This window comes from Schistocerca nitens, chromosome 8, assembly GCF_023898315.1.
Source record: "Schistocerca nitens isolate TAMUIC-IGC-003100 chromosome 8, iqSchNite1.1, whole genome shotgun sequence".
Taxonomy (NCBI): domain Eukaryota; kingdom Metazoa; phylum Arthropoda; class Insecta; order Orthoptera; family Acrididae; genus Schistocerca; species Schistocerca nitens.
Genome location: NC_064621.1, coordinates 548,598,674 through 548,612,305, shown reverse-complemented (window position 1 = coordinate 548,612,305; position 13,632 = coordinate 548,598,674).

Below are 13,632 nucleotides of genomic sequence, written 5' to 3'. Positions count from 1 at the left end.
CGTGACGTAATGTTTGATGGTTTCCAATCTTGCGCAAGGATGGCTGTGTCATCCGCGTAGATTGCCATCATTGTGTTGTGTGTGGTTGGGAGATCGTTTATGTAGAGGTTAAACAGTAGGGGCCCTAGGATGCTTCCCTGGGGTACTCCCGCGTGTCCGTGTCATGTTGATTGTTTTCCCTGCACGTCAGTGTTGAAACTCCTGTCTGTGAGGTATGAGTATATTAGACGCAGCAGCCCGTCGGGGAATCCCACGTCGCTCAGTTTGCGGATGAGGCCGTTGTGCCATAGACGGTCGAAAGCCTTTTCGATGTCCAGGTACACTGCCCCTGTAGCTTTGTTTATGTTGAAGCCATGTGTTATATGTTCAACGACCCGTAGGAGTTGTTGTGTTGTGGAGTGATGATTCCTGAAGCCGAATTGCTCCGGTCTCAGGATGTCATTTGTTATGCAGTGCCTAGTGATGCGTTTGAGAATCACCTTCTCAACAACCTTACTGAGCGAGCTCAGAAGGCTGATGGGTCGGTAATTTTGTGGGAGGCTGTGGTCTTTCCCCGGCTTCCTGAACATCAGGACCTTGGCCGTCTTCCAAAAGGCGGGGAAGTGTTGGTGTTTTAGTATGGCATTCGTTATGTGTGTTAGGTACTCAGTTGCTTTATCCGTGAACTCCTGGAGGACACGGTTTTGAATGCCATCATGACCATGGGCTTTCCTAGCAGCGGAATGCATTATAGCCCAGGAGACTTCGGCTGTGCTAGCATGTCGAATGTCGTCGCGCGATGGTTGGGCTAGAATGCGTGTAACCTCTTGGTCAGTAGTAAGTGTGAACGCTGGATCTGATGGTTCCAGGTTCGGTGTGAATGACGCTGCGAGTGTTCGGGCCATTATTTCTGCTTTCTCTTCCGCTGAATATGCAGGTCCGTCAGGCCCTTGAAGCGTTGGGGTGTATATTTTCTCCCTGGTGAAGTGTCAGGCTAGTTGCCACATGCCAGGTCGTGTGGTGTCCAGCTCTTCGAGTTTTTGGTTCCACTGTTGTGTTCTGTGTGTTTGTATTTTATCGTGTATGATGACTCAAACGGTGTGCAGCTTACAGGGATAGCTTGTATATTGGAGAAGCAAGACAAAATTGCAGAACAACGCAAAAACGAATGTGGATCCGAAAAATTTCATTATATGATAGGAATTTCGCACATTATACAGGGTGTTACAAAAATGTGCGGCCAAATTTTCAGGAAACATTCCTCACACACAAAGAAAGAAAATATGTTACGTCGACACGTGTCCGGAAACGCCTACTTTCCATGTTAGAGCTCATTTTATTACTTCTCTTCAAATCACATTAATCATGGAATGGAAACACACAGCTACAGAACGTACCAGCGTGACTTCAAACACTTTGTTACAGGAAATGTTCAAAATGTCCTCCGTTAGCGAGGATACATCCATCCACCCTCCGTCGCATGGAATCCCTGATGCGCTAATGCAGCCCTGGAGAATGGCTTATTGTATCACAGCCGTCCACAATACGAGCACGAAGAGTCTCTAAATTTGGTACCGTGGTTGCGTAGACAAGAGCTTTCAAATGCCCCCATAAATGAAAGTCAAGAGGGTTGAGGTCAGGAGAGCGTGGAGGCCATGGAATTGGTCCGTCTCTACCAAACCATCGGTCACCGAATCTGTTGTTGAGAAGCGTACGAACACTTCGACTGAAATGTGCAGGAGTTCCATCGCGCATGAACCACATGTTGCGTCATACTTGTAAAAGCACATGTTCTAGCAGCACAGGTAGAGTATCACGTATGAAATCATGATAACGTGCTCCATTGAGCGTAGGTAGACGAAACTAAAATGAGCTCTAACATGGAAATTAAGCGTTTCCGGACACATGTCCACATAACATCTTTTCTTTATTTGTGTGTGAGGAATGTTTCCTGAAAGTTTGGCCGTACCTTTTTGTAACACCCTGTATAAGGAGCTCAAGGTGCAGGAATTTGCATTTTTAAGTATTTTAGAATGTCGAAACACCAGTGTTTTTCATTTGTGCCATCAAATAGCACCCAGAATTACGAAAAAGGAACACAATGTTAAAAAGTATCGTCACATCCCACGAAAAATTATTCCTTTGAGGTTATGTTTAGTTGCCAGTCTAGAGAAATTTTGTATGCAATACTCATATCTCCTTCTGTATCTTTCCTTTCAAGATTTCGGGCGTTATTTATATCTCGTATTTGGCTTTTAATTGTTCAAGTGTATTATTTGTATTGGTGTTAGCTAGTGAATGCACACAAATATTGGCCACTGATGCTTGCAAAATTGTTTCACACAAAGTCCAGAGAGCTACTTAACAATAAATACATCTGCCACAGACATGCATTTGAACAAACAACTCTAACACATAACTTGGTGTATAATTTACAAAAAAAGTATTTTGCCAGTATTGCAGCGTCTGAAAGTTTCATTTGCTTACAAAACTTTACAAACGGCTGACAACATACAAATGAGGTCCACTTACTACTCAATCTGAGAAACCAAACAATTTATAAGAAATATAATAATAATGAACAACAAAGACATAGAATAACAACTGAGATCAACTACGAAAATCACGACAAAATGCATTAGGGAGATGTATGTATAGCTGCATATTAGGAGGAAATGAGATTGAGGATCATGTGCAGTGTCACCATTGCATAAAATTTAAAATCGCTGGGTGGTGTTAAAAATTCCACTAGATACCAAAAATAGTGTTCACAAAAAATCTGTTATCTATACCTAAACTTTTTTGAGGGCAAAGATAATGTCAAGGGCGGTAAATTATATGTATTTTCAGCTTTTAGTTACTACCTGATAATTTTGTACTACAAGATATTTTTGATGATGCTATTTTGCTTTTATTCTTGGAATATTTTCCAATGTTGATATGAAAGACTAAAAATCATATTCATTTATTGATATATGGTACTGAAGTGAGTTATTATTTTCAACAACAAAACTAATTCTAACATGTTCAAGTTACAGAAATCTGAAAAAAATTAAATTTGTGAATGATGCCCTTAAATGTTCCACTCAACTGAAGCTCCAAATTACTCATGTCACAGGCTTTCGATCTGAAAAGACAAAAGAAAAAGTACACTTCTTGCTTCTAAAATTTTCTATGTACATAAGATTATTAATAAAATAAAATATATATAACATGCCAGTTTTAATGTGTTATGTTGAAAGCCCGGGTAATGCAGTCATAACTCCAACTGTACAGGGTGATTCAAAAAGAATACCACAACTTTAAAAATGTGTATTTAATGAAAGAAACATAATATAACCTTCTGTTATACATCATTACAAAGAGTATTTAAAAAGTTTTTTTTCACTCAAAAACAAGTTCAGAAATGTTCAATATGGCCCCCTCCAGACACTCGAGCAATATCAACCCGATACTCCAACTCGTTCCACACTCTCTGTAGCATATCAGGCGTAACAGTTTGGATAGCTGCTGTTATTTCTCGTTTCAAATCATCAATGGTGGCTGGGAGAGGTGGCCGAAACACCATATCCTTAACATACCCCCATAAGAAAAAATCGCAGGGGGTAAGATCAGGGCTTCTTGGAGGCCAGTGATGAAGTGCTCTGTCACGGGCTGCCTGGCGGCCGATCCATCGCCTCGGGTAGTTGTCGTTCAGGTAGTTACGGACAGATAAGTGCCAATGTGGTGGCGCTCCATCCTGCTGAAATATGAATTGTTGTGCTTCTTGTTCGAGCTGAGGGAACAGCCAATTCTCTAACATCTCCAGATACTGTAGTCCAGTTACAGTAGCACCTTCGAAGAAAAAGGGACCAAAAACTTTATTGGCTGAAATGGCACAGAAAACGTTCACCTTAGGCGAGTCACGTTCATACTGAGTTGTTTCCCGCGGATTCTCAGTGCCCCATATACAGACATTGTGACGGTTGACTTTCCCGTTAGTGTGGAAAGTTGCGACGGTTGACTTTCCCGTTAGTGTGGAAAGTTGCTTCATCACTAAACACAATCTTTGAAACGAAAGATTCATCTGTTTCCATTTGAGCAAGGATAAAATCACAGAAATCGATTCTTTTAATCTTATCAGCTGCAGACAGTGCTTGAACCAATTTCAGACGATAAGGTTTCATAACTAACCTTTTTCGTAGGACTCTCCATACAGTTGATTGTGGAATTTGCAGTTCTCTGCTAGATTTCTGTTGAGCGGTCGCCATCTTAGCATCAACTGACTCTGACGCCTAGTCAACAGCGCCTCAAGCGAACAAATGTACAACTAAATGAAACTTTATAGCTTCCTTAATTCGCCGACAGATAGTGCTTAGCTCTGCCTTTTGTCATTGCAGAGTTTTAAATTCCTAAAGTTGTGGTATTCTTTTTGAATCACCCTGTATTATCAGACCAACCCTGAAATCGCGAAAAAATCGGAGTTCCATATGAAAAGTTCAATGCCATCCAAAAAATATTTGTAGCATCTAACTTTTTGCGATTTCATGGCTGGTCCCATGGAAAGAGTTGTTCACAGTGATGAGCACACTGATTGGACCTAGGATGTAACATGTCATGGTGTGTATATTAAGGTACACTTTCACAAAAGAAAATATAGTTATTAACTCAACACTTTTACCTAAATTTCAAAATCAGGTAAGAAGTCCCCAGGATCATCAACTGCATTAAATGAAGGAGTTGAAGCCTCTCCAGTTTCTGTTGCTCTTCATTTACTGACCTGGTTAATAACACCTTCTGGGAGGTTATAAGTCGAGCAACTCATGTCTTTAATCTTGACTTGGTTTCTGATGAAAAGAAGAAAATTTGCCATGTGCTCAGAGTGACTGTTCCAAAGTTCCATAGTGCTCATGGAGCTAAACATCTTTCCTGCTTTGCCGTTAGAGTGTTGTAAGAATAGAACAGCAACAGTGAGATCACTCAAATCCTGGAAAGTGTTTGATCCCGTCACATTTTTATTTTCAGCTGCTTTGGACCAAAAGTTAATAGTTTGGCACTGTAGCAAGATTTTGTCAATTTGTTTGTCTTTCTCACTCAAGAGAGTCATTTTTTTCCTAAAGCTTTGTAACTGGCTGGCAGACGTTTATGGTTTTCTTCTCCTACCTTCACTTTAAAATCAATACACCTTTTTTTATTTCTGCAAAAATTACATTATGACTTACCAGAAGTTTCTCTACATGTGACTCAAAAAGGTATCCGAGGCAGGCACAGGATAGAGATCTAAGTAGTCTGTCGGTTGCTGCTGCCATCAACAACAGAATTCTTCGGCAGACTGAACCAGTGAGCTCAATACTATTGAACATAGCAAAGTCATCAAAGACCTTAACCGTTTTACAGGGTTTGATTTTTAACTGTCAAAGATTTTCATTGTCTGTTGTACGTCACCAAGGATAGTTTCCAAAAAATACACATATAGTCGCTTTCGTTCATCTGTGTATATATTATAAAGCAGCTGCGCTGTGTGACATCAATCCTTAGCAGTCACAAAATGCAATTTTAATTCATCCCTCTGCAATATTTTTTTTATATAGCCGGTTCGATAGATAGCAATCAGGTGTCACATGTCTTCAGTATTTTTAACGGCGCATCATCGTGGTTAATTGGCTCAAAAATATATCTCATGAGTGCGTTACTACACGGGTTTGGCTGAAGTTGGTGAGTGTCGGGTTGTAGACACTGGCAGTGCAGGCTGGAGGCCACCAGGTGGCAGTGGTGTAGCAATGGCAGACTGGCCATGGAAGGCATGGCTGTGGCTGTGTGATGGATGTGTGATGGATGTTCCATTCACCACCGCAGCCAGCAATGGCACTCGAGGCATGCACTGCCTGTATCGAATAGTAATGAATGCGTGGTCAGCAAAATGGAGGGGTAACTCCAGAGGGTCGATGACATATGAAAGCAATTGCATTTGTAGCTCATAAGGCAGCTGACAAGTGAAAGGGCGCAGAGAGTGATGTCAGGTATAACTTCACTGTTGATTTGGGAGTGAAGCTGTCACCAGAGCTATGAGGTTGTCCACTTGCCTAATAGTTCGTCATGAAGAATGTGGTATATGGCCTGCATGGGAGGATGGAGAGGTACTTGATGAGGCAGTTTTTAGCCTGTGTATATTTTCAGTCCTTTGGTGGTGAAAATAGGAGAACACAGATGAGGTCGATTGGTCATGCAGATGCCTGATTAAGCAAATGAAACTTGTGCTATCGTTTGAGATACCCTGAAGATTGAAGATATTGTCCACTAGGGCAAACCATGTCTTAGGATTGTCTTTTTGCAGGACTGGCAGTTTGGGAAACCCCACAGGGGTAGTATTACGAGTGGGTGAGGGAACAGCCGACATGCACTGAGGCAGGGGTGCCATACTGGCCTGTGGTGCGAAGTTGTGATTGAGCGTTATCGGACCAGAGACTGAAGCAGCAGAAGTCTGTGCTGGCTTGTAGTCGAATGCACGTTGAAGTCTGCTAATTTCCAGAATGGGCATGGTTGTATCAGATGCGCCAGAGACAGGAGCATCAGAGGGAGGTGCAGCAGGAGCACGTGTGGGCAGAGCAGGGGGTGGCATAATTCATACAACTGGCCAAACGCATGATCATCAGTGGAGACTCAAGCAGGTATGGACGAGGCAGCAGCGCCATAGCCGGAAGCAGCAAGCAAGATTAATGCAGGTGCAAACAAGGAAGTGATGTCGTGATCCACAGCAGAAGGAGTGGGCACATCCGCGGCAGGTGGGAAGAATGTTGCAGCACCAGGGGCTGGTGCATTTGAAGTAGCAGCAACAGACTATGGCCGCTGTAGGTTGTTGCGACAGCAGAGAGTGCAAAAGGTGCTAGAACAAGTTTCCAGCGTAGCAGAGGAGCTCATCACAGCAGGGGGGGGGGGGGGGGGGGCAGGCATCGTCAATGTGAATTGTGAGAACACTGCAGGATGAGCAGCCGAATGTAATGAGGCAGCATGATGCATGCAGACTCAGTAAATGGGCCGTGTAGCTCGTACCTTGTCCTTGCAGTGGCGATGTGGTGTGGAATGGCGTGGCAACATCCTTTGCAGGGACAAGGTCGATAAATAGGCTGCTTGGCACAGCATGGTCAACATGCAGGGAAACAGGTGAAGTCGGCCATATTGTGCTTGGTGATGCTGGCTTGGTGGTGTCAAAAACCTGTGAAACGAAGTCATATTTCCGCCTTAGCTGTGAGTGATGAGGTAGGTATTATAGCAGATTCACAGTCAAACTTCACTGTAGGTACTGAGCAGATCGAATGCGAAGGAATAATATGGTCCATGATTGTGGTGAACAATGGGAACCAAAGTACACAAAATAAAGATGATAAACACTCACAGTTACTAATGGTTCTCAGAGTCACCACTATGGTTATTGGTGCAGTTAAGGTAATGTGCATCAGTAATAACACACGTTTCAATGAAAAACACTAAATAACTAGGAACAATATAGCAGAAAACGTCAGTGTTACAGGATGTCAGAAAGCCAGCATTAGAATTCTCCAAAGAAAGTCGTTCACACATAAAATAAACTTTTCACTTATTGATAGTAGCCACAAGTGCCTTTTAAACTTAAGCAATTCACGTTACAATACATTCCTCATCTAAGAGCATTTTCGATTATGGGATTACACATCTATTACTGTGAACTGCATATGTTATATTGCTCTGAGATTTTATTATTATGTGTTGAAATTAATAGGAAACGGGATATAGCTTTAAATGCATTTTCAAATTAGTGCCAACATTGATATTCGAAAGCAGCCACAAGCTGTTTTTGGTTTAACTGATGCCATTCATCTGTCGCTGAAGTCCAGCCACTTGGAGCACTAGCATCATGCAACCGTCAAAAGGTTATATTATTTTGCCCTGTAGGATTTTGTCATTGTTTGACAGAATATTCCTGGGACTGGGGATTCCCATTTTATTCGATGTTGAAGTTACCAGTACCAGAAGTTGAAAATCGGATAACTGCGTGAATGTAATAATCGTACTTTATTTATGTTTGGTTAGTCACACATTATTAATTTCTAAACTAAGGAACTTTGTGTCTATTTGATCCCCTAAAAAGTCGCTAGACGTCGCTAAATTATTTTCCCGATAAAAAACCAGAATTTTGTCCACTAAAAGTTCATAAAATACACTGGTGACGTGATCAAAAACAAATAATGACGTCAGAGCTTTTGTGGATGCCGCCATTTGAAAACTGTTGCAGCACGTTTTGATGGAACATGTGAGTTAACGAGCATTTTGCTCTCATTCAAGTAAATGACGGAAAGAGACAGCCTTCCAGGAATTGTAAAACGAAACCTGCCATCCAGGACCGTGTGCCACAAAGAGCGTAGATTCGCCACGAGATTGGGAAATTCACGGGCGTCTATGGTGCTGAATGAGGCCAGACTCATCAGGCCTAAGTGCTGTAGTGTGCGAGTGAGACAGACGAGAACCTACGTCCTAGGGAAACCCCGAAGGGCTGTTTGTCCCCAGGGAGGCATAGCAGTGTTAAATATGGTGGACCTAACATCGGCCATAAAGGGAAACATTTATGAAAACTACTAAATTCTGTAGTAATTCAGGGAATAAAGCTACAGTAATTTTAATCTACCATCATTCTTACATTTTCATGGAGATCCTAATAAACCTTGAATATTGATCATATCTATAATAGTTTATAATCTACTGTTAAAGTGAAACTAACAAGTTTTGCAACAAAGACCTGAATGCTCAAATCTGAATGCTTTGGTCGATCTTAACGACCGACATTTCATATAAAAGCGCATCATTAAAATGACAAATGTTGTAAATATCAATTCTGTAACTTTATTTGTTTAAAAGATATAGTAAATTTAAACTATCAGTATTCTCAGTTAAGCATCAGATCATCATTTCCTCCACACAAAACACAGCATGACACCTTATTGAATCATTAGGTAATAGAATATTTGTTGTAAAGTTTAGTGCATAATAATTACTTTTGTTCTTTATCAGGAAGCACATTGTTGCAAGGCTACTTGCTGTAACATTCAAAGTTAAAAAGGAAATTGTACTGGTTTTATGTAAAAGAATTTAACGTTTATTACGTAATGGATATTATTTTTACTTAATTTAGAACGTGAAAGAGGTCAAGTTTTGATTATTTAAGTATGTAAAATAATGTAGAATAAGCTGTAGCCAATCAGATGGACAGCTTCAGAGAAAGGAAGTGCACTGGTCAGTTGAGTGAGGATATTCGGCACGCGGGAGCTGGGCAGAGGGACAGCGCTGGTGGAGATGCGAAAGTGGACAGTCGGTCTTTAGGAAGCTAGGAAGTGAAACGACTTAAAACATTTCGCGTGTGTGGTATCGCAGGACTTAGTCTCTGAGCAGTAAGCAGCTGCGCGCTTGGTGTGAACTCTAACTTTTTGTGTAGATAACGAGATGAAGTACTGGACCTGTATTTCGCAATGAGATTGTGAGTGATCGAACTTAGTCAAATGGATACGCACTCAAGTGTAACAGTAACTCTAAATAAGACCACTTTCGCTATTAGTTTGCTTTCTGAATAAACGTTATATTAACCAAGTCGCAACTGTGTGGTCTACATCATTTACAGGTCGTTAATTTAGCTCACGATATTATTATATGTTATATTAACTTTGTTTCCACAACGAAACTTTGTCTCGAAACCTGGCAGAAAATTCAAAGAGATTCTGGTCGTATGTGAAGTATGTTAGCGGCAAGAAACAATCAATGCCTTCTCTGCGCGATAGCAATGGAGATACTACCGAAGACAGTGCTGCCAAAGCAGAGTTACTAAATGTAGTGGACTGTTAAGGCAGCCAGTCCACAGTGAAGTAGCCGAAAGGGCACGCGTCAACTCACGCCGTCTGGCGTTAAGTCTGGAACAGGATTCGTAATGAATGTGATAAAGTAAAGAACGTAGCTACTAGAACACTTAACTTTTATATTGTCCTTTGGTATACAGCATTCTGGATGATACAAGTGAGACTCTATCTTGAGGCACATGCAATGGGACAAATGGCGCCTTGCTAGGTCGTAGCCATTAACTTAGCTGAAGGCTATTCTAACGGTCTCTCGGCAAATGAGAGAAAGGCTTCGTCAGTGTAGTCGCTAGCAATGTCGTCCGTACAACTGGGGCGAGTGCTAGTACGTCTCTCGAGACCTGCCTTGTGGTGGCGCTCGGTCTGCGATCCTGACAGTGGCGACACGCGGGTCCGACATGTACTAATGGACCGCGGCCGATTTAAGCTACCACCTAGCAAGTGTGGTGTCTGGCGGTGACACCACACTAAACACATCCTTCCGAAATGCCTTCACAAAAGAAGACGAAGTAAATATCCCAGAATTCGAATCAATAACAGCTGCCAACATTAGTAACGTAGAAGTAAATATCCTCAGAGTAGTGAAGCAAATTAAATCACTAAATAAAAGCAAGTCTTCTGGTCCAGACTGGATACCAATTAGGTTCCTTTTGAAGCATGCTGATGCATTAGCTCCATACTTACAATCATTTGCAGCCGTTCACTCGACGAAAGATCTGTACCCAAAGACTGGAAAATTGCACAGGTCACACCAATATTCAAGAAAGGTAGTAGGAGTAATCCACTAAATTACAGGCCCCTATCGTTAACGTCGATATGCAGCAGGATTTTGGAACATATATTGCGTTCGAACATTATGAATTACCTCAAAGAAAACGGTCTATTGACGCACAGTCAACATGGGCTTAGAAAACATCGTTCCTGTGAAACACAACTAGCTCTTTATTCAAATGAAGTGTTGAGTGCTATTGACAAGAGATTTCAGATCGATTCCGTATTTCTAGATTTCCGGAAGGCTTTTGACACAGTACCACACAAGCGGCTCCGAGTGATATTGCATGCTTATGGAATATCGTCTCAGTTATGCGACTGCATTTGTGATTTCCTGTCAGAGAGGTCACAGTTCTTATTAACTGACGGAAAGACATTGAGTAAAACAGAAGTGATTTCTGGCATTCCCCAAGGTAGTGTTATAGGCCCTTTGCTGTTCCTTATCTATATAAACGATTTGGGAGACAATCTGAGCAGCTGTCTTTGGTTGTTTGGAGATGAAGCTGTCGTTTATCGACTAATAACGTCATCAGATGATCAAAACAAACTGCACAACGATTTAGAAAAGATATCTGAATGGTGCGAAAAGTGGTAGTTGACCCTAAATAACGAAAAGTGTGTGGTCATCCACATGAGTGCTAAAAGGAATCCGTTAAACTTCGGCTACATGATAAATCAGTCTAATCTAAAAGCCATAAATTCAACTAAATATCTTGGTATTACAATTACGAACAACTTAAACTGGAAGGAACACACAGAAAATGTTGTAGGAAAGGCTAACCAAAGACTGCGTTTTATTGGCAGGACAGAAAAACTTGAGACTTTACTAAACTTCTTTCTTAGTCCTCAGTGGAAGAAATATAGTATCGTGATTGGTGGTGACATCAATGCCGCATTTGATGTAAACAAAGATGTGCACACTGTAAATGAATTTAAAAACCTGTTACGACAATTCAACTTCATTTTTACGAACTGCAAACCCACAAGACAGTCCGCTTGTCTCGACAACATACTTACAAATGTCAATAGAGAGTTACTGTCTTCAGATGTAGCCGTCTTCGATTTCTCGGACCATGACTCAGTTTGGGTAAAAATAGGTACAGATAGGCCTAACATGGAGTATAAGGAGTTTAAAGAGCCTAAAGTAGTCATCACAAGACCAATAACGCAAGAAAAGTTGTCTAATTTTATGGTCTCACTCAGTAATTATGACTGGTCACATCTGTTTAACAATAATGCTCAGGACTCTGCCAATACATTGTTTGATAGATTTTTTCATTATTTCTTAAATATATTCGAGACTAACTGCCCTCAATACAAATGTAAAGTTAACCCTAAAGGTAACAGTAATAGACATAGGGATAAGAGTCCATGGTATACCGCTCAACTAGCCAATATGAAAAGAAGGTTGTTGTTGTATAGAGATTCTTACAGACTTAAGAAAACTGATATGGCTAAACAAAGGTACTCAAGAGCACAAAAAGAATATAAGTATGCTTTAAATGAGGCCAAAAAACAACATAACCTAGTCAGCATTGAGTCATCAAAAAATAAATGCAGAAAAGCATGGACTATAATAAATTCAGTGGCCAAAAGCAAGCAGAAAGTTGAGGTAGTAATTTCAGCAGACGAATTTAATAACTACTGTATAAAATCTGTTAACCAAATTAGGGAAAGCATTGTGAGGCCACAAGAGACTGTTGTTGATCTCATTAAATACCATAATGTAGACTACACCCTGAACGATAAATTCCTTTTAACAGAGGTCAAACCAGATGTTGTTTTAACTCTTGTAAATAACTTTAGACCCTCTGATAGTGAAGATATATATGGTATTTCTTGTAATATGTTAAAAAAGATAATTGGCTACATAGTATATCCTCTTACTAAATGTATAAATAGATGTCTAATTGAAGGAGTATTCCCAGAAGTATTAAAATTATCCAGGGTAGTGCCCATTTACAAGAAAGGAGACAAAAATTGCCCATCTAGCTATCGCCCAATATCCCTGACACCTATTTTATCTAAAGTTTTGGAATCCATCATCTACTCCCAGTTGTGTGATTATCTGACATGTAATAACATTATTACTCCGGTACAATTTGGCTTTAGGAAGGGCAAATCCACAGTCCATGCCATTGACTCCCTGATTAAAAAAGTGCTTAATGCTTATGAAAGAAAAAATTTTGCTCAGGCTACATTTTGTGATCTGAGCAAAGCCTTCGATTCTGTGGAGCATATTTCACTCCTCAACAAACTAGTTTATTACGGAATCACAAACAGTGAAGTCGACAACATTTTTGAATCTTTCCTCAGCAACCGTAGACAAATTGTTTGTATTGGTAAACAGAGATCACAGCTAGCTGAAGTTAAGTGCGGTGTGCCACAAGGCTCAGTATTAGGACCTCTGCTATTTATCCTAATGACAAATGATCTACCATCCTACATAAATACTCACTCCATTCTCTATGCAGATGATACCACTTTTTTCAATATCAGCTCAGACATTGATATGCTCCAAACTGTGGCAAATGACACAATATCACAGGCATCAGTCTGGTTCCGAGCTAATGGGTTCCTGCTTAATGAAAGTAAAACTCAAAAGATTGTATTTAGTTTGAGAGATCCGCCAGCAGAAGACTTCAAGAATAGTGTTAAGTTCTTAGGTATTGTTATAGATACTAAACTGACTTGGGAGCCACATATTAAATACATTAGTGCAAGGCTGTCTAGAGTGGTGTATTTGTTAAAGAATTTAATAAACCACGTACCTGCGGCCTATGTAAGATCAGCCTACTTTGCATTTTTTCAAAGTATTATATCTTATGGGCTTTTAATATGGGGCAATAGCTCACACCTTCAGGACATTCTGGTACTTCAGAAGAAAGTAATTCGAATTATCACAAACAGTGATAAACTGGCCCATTGCAAACCACTGTTTATCAACTTAAAAATATTAACTGTGATAAACATGTATATTTACACTGCCCTACTGCATATAAAGAGCAACTTATCAGAATACCAGCGT